General features: G+C 39.5%; 1 pseudogene; it reads left to right on the forward strand.

The window, feature by feature from the left end:
• The first annotated feature begins 351 nt into the window (after positions 1 to 351).
• LOC148114700 (uncharacterized) lies at positions 352 to 1,310 on the forward strand (annotated as a pseudogene).
• Positions 1,311 to 10,022: the final 8,712 nt, after the last annotated feature.

Genomic DNA, 10,022 nt, shown 5'->3' on the forward strand with positions numbered 1-10,022 from the left:
GATGGCTGCTTAGTTAAAATTAAGTGTGTTTGTGAATGCAACCAGTAAGGGAGAGGTTTGTATACCATGAAAGTTACTTACCGGTCAAAGGATATGTCCCCTCTCACCACTAGGCTGAACTATGTGATGTGGCTTCCACTAAATAATAATAATAATAATAATAATAATAATAATAATAATAATAATAATAATAATAACAACAACAACAACAACAATAACAATAACAATAACAATAACAATAACAACAACAATAATAATAATAACAATAATAATAACAACAACAACAATAATAATAATAATAATAATAATAATAATAATAATAATAATAATAATAATAATAATAATTTGCCCAGAAAAGCAGGAGGCAGAGGACTTTTGCAAGTGAAGCAGACAGTCGAAGAAGAGAAGCATGCTCTGGCAGATTATGACAGTGTTGAACCAGCTTTGATGGAGGTCAACAAGACGAAGCTGCTCAAAGTACAGCAAACCAAGAATCAATATAAGAAAACAGTGATGCAAACTCGGGCTGAGAGCTGGTGTAATAAAGCACTGCATGGACAGTTCCTTGAAAAGATCCAAGGAAAAGTAGATAAGGAAAAGACCTGGTTATGGCTGACCAACAGAACATTGAAGAAAGAGAAAGAAGGCCTGATTCTTGCAGCCCAAGAACAAGCCATCAGAACAAATGTAATCAAAGCCAGAATAGAAAGATCTGCTGATGACCCCAAATGCAGACTCTGCAAAGAAGCGGATGAAACCATTGATCATATACTGAGTGGTTGCAAGACAATAGCTCAGACTGACTACAAACAATGTCACAACACAGTCGCTCAGATGGTCCACTGGGACTTGTGTCACAACTACCATCTGCCTGTAGCAAAGAACTGGTGGGATCATAAGCCTGAAAAAGTGGTCGAAAATGAGCATTCAAAACTACTGTGGGACTTCTGAATACAGACTGATAAAGTTTTGGAACACAATACCCCGGATATCATGATTGTGGAGAAGAAAAAAGTGTGGATCATCGACATTGCCATACCTGGTGACAGCAGAATCGACGAGAAACAACTTGAAAAAGTCACCAGATATCAGGACTTGAGAATAGAACTGCAGAGACTCTGGCATAAACCAGTGCAGGTGGTCCCAGTGGTACTCGGCACACTGGGTGCTGTGCATAAAGACCTAGGCAAATGCTTAAAAACAATTGGTGCTGACAAGATCACCATTGGTCAGCTGCAGAAGGCCACCTTACTGGGATCTGCTCGCATAATCCGCCGATACATCACACAGTCCTAAACGCTTGGGAAGTGTTCGACTAGTGATTTGTGATATCCAGCATGGTTATCTCGTTTGCTGTGTATACTGTCATTTTTGTGTAAATAATAATAATAATAATAATAATAATAATAATAATAATAATAATAATAATAATTATTATTATTATTATTATTATTATTATTATTATTATTATTATTATTATTATTATTATTATTATTATTATTATTATTATTTAAAGCCAGATATCACAGTTGTCAAAACCAAAATGTACAATTTATTGACATCGCGGTACCAGGAAATGCCAGAATCAAAGAAAAAGAACTGGAAAAAATCATGAAATATTGCGACCTGGCCATCAAAACTACACGACTATGGATGAAACATGTAACAGAGATACCCATTGTCATCAGGGCACTTGGTACTATGTCCAAGAATTTTATAAGATACATCAGCAAATTGCAGCTTCCTGCAATAACACCAGCGGAACTGCAAAAAACTGCACTACTTGAAACATTGCACATCTTAAGAAGATACTTGGTTGATACCTAGGATGCTGGCAGCAACCCGTATCAACCATTAGCACCAGTCAATGGTATTTGTGATGCATTTTTGAATGTTCAGTTGACTAAGTTTCATATTTAATGAATAAAGATAATGATGATGATGATGATGATGATGCAGTCTCTGTCTTTATAAAAACTATTCAGTCCATCTCCAAGGAATCTGAATGTTTTACCTAAGAATAGAAACAGTTTTGAGCTTTGAAATAGATTTGAAATTTATATAATGGGGGAATCTACAGTTGCTTGCTTGTTTCCTGTAGGCCAACTGACTGATGGAGCTAGTTCTGAATCTGACAGAACCCAGATTACATGTTTATAGAATATTTCAGCATTTATACAAGATTTAGCCAATGTATTTATGGTTTGATCAGCAGCCATTTTTTAATCTCTTTATTAATTCTTATTTTCATTTCATCATCCTATCTGATCAAAGCTCTTGAAATCTCAAAATCCTACACCACTTTTTCCCTAATCGTTTGCCTAATAAAAGCATTTAATTAATTCTAATGTTTGTCTTCTCATGGCAAATGTTCCTCTGAGAACTACTGCATATACCACATTTAGCTCTCCATGATAAATGAATTGCACAGTGCTCTGATGGTTATCCCTAAAATAAAGTACATAGGATTATATTCAGATGTTGTGGTTAAAAATTCAAATGTTAGACTAGAGTTAGTAAAATCTAGAGTTAAACATTAATTCATGTTGCTTGCTCTATCTTCTATCATCTCTCTTTCTCCCTCTCTCTATCCCTCTCCTTCCTTCCTGCCTTCCTTCCTTTCATCTATCTTCTTCTTCTTCTTCTTCTTCTTCTTCTTCTTCTTCTTCTTCTTCTTCTTCTTCTTCTTCTTCTTCTTCTTCTTCTTCTTCTTCTTCTTCTTCTTCTTCTTCTTCTTCTTCTTCTTCTTCTGACTAATTTGACTCAATAGAACTCACACAGAAATTGTGCAAAAAGTAACAGAAGATATATGAAAAACGTTTTGAAATCCTTGGAGAAGTAATAAATTAATAATGGAAAAATTATATTAATAATACTTTTTAACTATTAGTAGAATAGCATGCACGTTCTCTTTGAAAGAATAAAGAAGGGGTAGCAGAAGGTGGATTTTGGCTTAAGGTAAAGAATCTATTATCATTGTTAAAATAGGGAAAAAAAATCAAACTCAGCTTTTGGTGACTTTATATCCATGTGCTTTGTTTGGCAACAGTAAAAAAATTCTTGAGGTCAGCTATGTAGAGCTAGAAATAAGGAGTTTAAACAAACCAGAAATATTGTGGCAACTTGATGAGTCAGAGATCTGAGCTGCAGGTCTTATGGCCCTCTAGATGTTGCTGAAGTATAATTCCCAACACCCCAACCAATATGGTCAGTAGTGAGGGATGCTAAGGACTATTGTTTAGCAATATCTGGCGGTCTCAGAGGTTCCCCACGCTTGAGTGAGCTTTCATAGAATGCTCTTCCTCGGAAGCATAAAGAATTATCTTGAGTTGTTGTTATATATATACACAGATGGTGTTGGAAGAATAAACAGTGAGATCAGAGGGAAAGGAAATGAAGGAAGTAGAGTCAGTGGGCAATTGTAGTAATAATAGTGAATGTTGCTGATAACAAATACCTTGGCACTGGATAAATTAAGACAAACATATCTTCTGCCAAATCAAGGCAATTATACCCTGTTTTTTGTGAATGGCAGCACATTGACCACACACAATTTCCTTTCATTCCTCTTTATTCCTATGAAAAGCTAATACTCTACTTTTATTTTAAACCTGTTAATAAATATAGAATTCATGAATGCAATATTAGCTATTGGCCCCAATATGAACCTGTATATATTCATTAATCAGTAATATTTTCCTAAAATTCCGACACTGTGTCCAGAATAAATGATAAGTGAGCATATGATTCCTAAGACAAGGTTTTTTGGGAAGTAAGCTTCACTTTATAATGGGAAAGAATTCTACAGCAGTAAATAAAAAGTCAAATGAGGATGAAAAATGTTTAGAAAATATTTCTGAGAAACAATTATAAATATGATTCAAATACATCTCTATTATGAATATTAAAACACCCATGCATTTTAGTTTTATTGTATTCTACCAGTTTACCTCAATCTGTGTCTTCCATATGTATATGAGCATAAATCCCATCATTCCACTGTCAATATGCCAACTGTTGTATTTTCCTGTAAGGATCATAAAACTGGTCAGGGAAGTCATATTTTAAATGTATCCATGCAAAAGTGAGAGTTGGTCAGTGGTGGGATTCAAATAATTTAACAACTGGTTCTCTGCCCTAATGATTTCTTCCAACAACCAGTTCATCAAACTGTTCAGAAAGTTAACAACCGGTTCTCCCGAAGTAGTGCGAACTGGTTGACTCCCACCACTGGAGTTGGTGCTATAAAATAATCAAAGACCTGTATTTTAGAACTACGTCCATCCTGGACAGCTTGTAGATCTTTGCACGGTAAGTGAGCTGACGTTGTGGGTGGGGGGAAAGCAATTGTGGGGAGCATGACGTATTTCAATGGGTCGGGGAGGCCATGGGTGGTTTGGATGTCCTTTTTCATCACTACCCCCCCCCCATGGCCTTCCCCACCAGGGACAGGTTCTACTTACCTTTACTACCAGTTCACAATGGGAGCACGTGCGTGTGCTTCTGTGCATGCGTAGATCATCTTTGATGACATCCGGGAAGGTGGGCAGAGCCTCCCACCACTTTTACTACCAGTTCGCAAGAACCAGACCGAACCGGGAGCAATCCACCATTGTTCTCCACCCTGAAATACCTCATGTGCACTTAAAAAATCACACATTCAATTAGTGAATGCGTGGGCGAAAGGAGGGAGTATTGGTGTTCAAGGTACAAGATTCAGTCCCATGAATCCTTGGGTTATGAATGGAATGGACAGGTTCCATTACATTTGTAATCCAAGGGCTACCTGTACAGTAAATGTATGAAGAGAATATTTAAATCATTATTATACTTCAGCTTCCAAGCTAGGCCAACAATGCCTTTTTTATTCCATCAAAGCAGCTATCCAGATCTTCCCAACAGTGCATTGGTGGTTCAGTGGTAGAATTCTCACCTGCCACTTGGGAGGCCCAGGTTCTATTCCCGGCCAATGCAATGAAACTTTTGCTGCTGTTTCCCTAATAGATTTTGCCTCTGGTCTCTTCATGCAATTATATATTATAGTTCTTTCTTTTCTGCTTCCTTTAATTTATTCATCTGTACAATAAATATATATATTCCAAAATGGAATTAACTCTGTAAGTCTAGTGAGAGAAGGCAGCTAGGCAAATAAAATCCCCTTTTTTGGAAAATATATATATTTTTCTAGCAAAATGGACCTTAGGGGTCACAAAAGGCAAGTTGCTTTGGTCAGAATTGAACCTGGGCCTCCCTCATGGAAGGCAAAAATTCTACCCCTGAACTACCAATGTAGCTATTGCAGATTCTATGAATGATTCATTGTCTCTCTGCAGCTCCATCCTATTGTTTTAGTTATTTGATGCATTTTTCAGATTTATATATTTGCCATCTTGCAGATGCTTGACTCCCCCACCTTCTCCCTTAATTTTGAGGGGGAAAAAAAGCTTAAGTTTCCTTCCAGTGGTCCTTGTCAAAACCTCATTTTCTTGTGCCTGGCTCCCTCCCATCCACCACCATCACCACGGTTAGCCAGAAACTGCAAGGCAGCAGGAAGGCAGATGAGGCAGAGGCTGGAGTCAGCAAGGAAGAAGAAGAGAAGGCGAGGAAAAGTGTGCCTGCTGCAGCTTTCCAGTTGTGGTGTTGGCCGGGTGGGAAAGCACCACCTCCCCCCCCCCACTCTAGCTTCTCTTTTAGATGGTGGCCCCTCCACTAGGGGAAAGTGTTGCAGGTACAATTGTGAGGTTGAGTCTAAACTAAGTGTTTTAGAATCTATGAAAACTTTGCAAGAATTGGATGATGATGATGATGGTGGTGGTGGTGGTGGTGATGATGGTGGTAGTGGTGGTGGTGGTAATTAACAACTTTCCTGCCCAAATGTAGATAAAGGCTTTGGATTTGAACAAGATAGTATCCTGGGTCAGAAGTAAGCTAAATTCTAAATTAATTGTTCAGAGATAGACATTTTACTTCATTCTCTCACTTTTATCCTTCTTACCCTTTGCAGGTAACAGGTAACTAAAGAAATCTACAAATGGAAGACAGGGCTGAGCCTAAGAAAGAGGGCTGGCCAGCACACCCTGCTGCCTGCAACCTATGGCCCATGGAGAGAGCAGCCTACCATCTGGCCACAAGGCAGAGCGGTCTCTTGCCCACGGGGGTGGGGAGAGCAGCCTGCTGTCCAGTCACAGGGCAGATTCCCAACCACTGGGGGAAGTGTCCTGCCACCCAGCCATGAAGCAAGACAGTCTCCCACTCTCCCCCCACTGATGTTTGGTGAGTCATCCTGCACCATGCAGGATAGCAGCCAGAGAGATTTGTCCCATGGTGAATTTCCCAATGCAAGACAATGGGGGATGAGAGATAGAGGAAGAGGGGCAGGGGCAGGGGACAAGGCGGTGGAAGGATGCCTGAGGCATGAAGCCTCTGGTGGTGCAGTGGGGGCTGGGGGGCTGTGGCAAAATGTGCCAGGGAGACAGGAGCCATAGGGGAGCATGGTGAAGTGGCCATAGCAATATGGCCATAGCCAATTGTCCCATTCCAGGTCCAGAATACAATTTCACAGGCAGTTTTGGATGCTTGTTGAGATACTCATGTTATTCCTCTCTCAGAGAGCTTCTAGTGGGCTACTGAGTGTAATTCAGGTGCTGATTAACATCTATAAAGCTCTTCATAGCACAGGATCAAATTGTTTTCAGTATTGCCTGTCTCCGCTGTATCTCTCACCACTCCAGAATAGGCAGAGTTGGTGTGCTCCAATCCCTTCTATTAGACAGTATCATATTGTGGACCTATGAGTTGTGCCCTCTCTTTCACAATGTCTAGAGAATAACATATATTCAGAGATCTGGATGGCCCTAATCCTACTGGCCTTTTGTGAAGTATGAAGACTGGAAGCACTTATAGTCATAACAAAATCAGGCTCATCATAGACATCCACTGGGTGGTGGTGGTGGGGAACAAATGCCTAACTGTCATGATTACACAATGCAAACTTATTATTTTTGTACTTGTGTCTGACATCTCTATGGAATATGAAAAGCTATAGCTTATTTGCTGATATCACCTTGACTGGCAGCTGTGCCTATAGTGCTGTCTCTTTATCCCTCTTTGAATACTTCTTTAACCATTGTCATTTCTATTATTTAAGGTAATGTGTGAATGTAGAGTGCCATCACTTTCAATTAACTCTAACGGGAATTTCAATTTCTACCAGCTTTCCTCAATTTGATGACTATCAGTTGGTTTGGGATTATAATTTTAGTGACTGTCTGTACTCTTTAGGTAATTTATCCAGTGCTTCCAGAGGTTTGGATCATCATCATCATTATTGGTCCCTTTCGTGTGAAGCACATAGGGCAGCAAATTTCTTCCAATGAATCCTATCCAGGATAGCATCTTCAGCATCTTCCCATTTGATGTCCTGTCTCCATAAATCATCTTTAAATGCCTGACACCAAGTTTTGCATGGTCTACTCTGCCTCCACTTTTCCTCTAGCAGCTACCATCTTACAGTGTTTTTCGGGTATCACTATTTTGGCAAGCAAATTATATGGCCAACTAGATGTGTTTGACATTCCATCACAATGGACTGCAACTTCCTGGATACACTCCACTGGAAAATTTCCTCATTGGTGACATGGTCCCACCAAGTGACATCCAGATTTCTCCATAGGCAACGTTAATGGAACACATTGAGGTTTGGTGCTGTGTGTGCTGTTAATGCCCATGCTTCACTGGAGTAGATCATTGTTGATACAACAATTGTCTTATAAAGCTGTAACAATTGTCTTATAAAGCTACAACTTATAAAACTGTAACTTGGTTTTCTTAACTATTGTTGGAGCTGACCAAATAGAGTGGTTCAGATAGACTTGTATATTTCATATCTCTTCTGGACAATAAATACAGGGATGGCATTGAATTTGTATTCTGTAATCTGAACAAAGAACATTAACAAAGCTCTGAGCAAATACTTCCTTCCAGATTTGTGGGTTAGTCAACATTTATAATACTTCTTCTTTCTGGAGCTCTCCAAATTCCCTCTTTATATATAAACCATCTCAAGTTAAGTCATAACTTAAAAGTAGAGATAAAATCCCACGTCTATCCTGTTTCTTCAGAGCTCTTGGCTTTACTTATTGGCTAATTACTTGACAGCTAGCCTGAGTCATTTCCTCTTTGCCATTGAAAAAAGGGGATTAATTCAAAGTTCCGTTTCTGTCCAAGAAGCATCTCACACTTGATTAAGATATTTTGATGTCAGGGCATGAGACTCAACTTTTCAACTTGTCATATGAAACCTCTGATTAAAAGACATTCAGTACTAGAATAGCCTTTTAGAATTCAGTCCATATATAGTGGCCAGCTGTCCTCCCACTCCTTTGAGTGTGTTCCTGTCTTTTCGTGTTGTCATGATGTCCAATAATTAATTTATGAGTTGAAACATTTCCTCTCATCTTCAACAATTACCATCAGTATTGCCACAATAATGCATTACAGTCATACATAACTTCACATTTATTATCTTCTTGCAATCACTGTTTTATAACCAATCTGTACAGCAATGTAGGACAGAATTTTTCTCATCACATGGCAGATGAAGTCTGAGGCCACTAAGAATTTGCTTTTCATGAGGCAGAGCTATGTTTGTGGTAGAGCTGAGTTTGTGGCAGAGCTGAGATTCACACTTGCAGCGTCCAGATTTGCAGTTCAATTCCTGAGCTGCTGCTGCTGCTGCTGCTGCTCTTCCTCTTTCTCCTCCTCCTCCTCCTCCTCCTTTTCCTGTTCCAAGGTGTATAATTGTCCAATAGGGAGAGAAGCAAAGGCAAAGATAAACAGGGGAAAGGAATAATTACAACAATATGTATTTGTGGAATTAAGTAATTTTATACAAACTTTCCTGTGACTAAGGCTACTGAATACAGTGGAATGTACTTCTGGGTAAATATGAACACTTGGACTTAGATGATATGATATAGTACCAGTGATAGAGTTGGAAGGGCCCTTGGAGGCCATCCAGTCCAGGGGTGGGTTCTATTTACCTTTACTACCGGTTCACATCATGCCCACATGCATGCGCTAGCTTTGCTCATACGTGCACTCTTCTGCGCATGTGCAGATCACTTCTGATGACATCCGGGTCAGTGGGTGGAGCCTCCCACTGGTTTTACTACTGCTTCTTGAGAACTGGTCTGAACTGGGGGCAACCCACCAGTCCAATCCCCTTTTCATTCAGGAGATCCGTACCATTTCTGACAAATGGCTGTTCAATCTCTTCTTAAAAGCCTCCAGGGATGGGGCACCCACATCTTCCAAATGCAGATTGTTCCACTGGTTGATTGTACTCACTGTTAGGAATTTTCTCCTTAGTTCTAGATTGCTTCTCTCCTTGATGAGTTTTCATTCATTGTTTCTTATCTTTCCTTCTGGTGCTTTGGAAAATAATTTTGCCCTTCTTCCTTGTGGTAGCCTTTCAAATATTGGCAACTCTTCAAATATTGGAAGATATCATGACATCCCCGGTCCTTCTAGAATATAGAGTACATGTTACTATATATACCACCTAACAGGACTCACTTTTTCAGGTTCTGCTGTTCATAGCCTATCAAGGGGGAGGGGAATTAATAACTGATGGAGTAGTGCAAAATTGAGCAGCTCTTTCGGTCACCTGCAGCAAATTTGCTACCTGATTTGCCTTTGTTTGCCTTTGTTTGTCAGACAAAGTAAGTGGAATCTACTGGTTCCTATCATTACAGAGGCATACAGAGGTTTTGATCACATGGTATTTGTCACCATTTTGGCCAGCTTGTGTAATAGGCAAGAACCAGACCAGCATAGCTACAACAGCATTTATTGACTCAAAACTGGAACTGAGGAACAGCAGGCAAAGGCCTGTAATTTATACTCTGGGCCCATAGGGTCTTAACCAATCATAATGCTTGAAAAACCCGCCCAAATATGAATGTTCAAAGTTTCCCTCCAAAACAGTTGGAGCTAACAGTGAGGGTCATCTAAAGGTTAAC

Source organism: Pantherophis guttatus, chromosome 3, assembly GCF_059756535.1.
Source record: "Pantherophis guttatus breed Tessera chromosome 3, ASM5975653v1, whole genome shotgun sequence".
NCBI classification, from domain to species: domain Eukaryota; kingdom Metazoa; phylum Chordata; class Lepidosauria; order Squamata; family Colubridae; genus Pantherophis; species Pantherophis guttatus.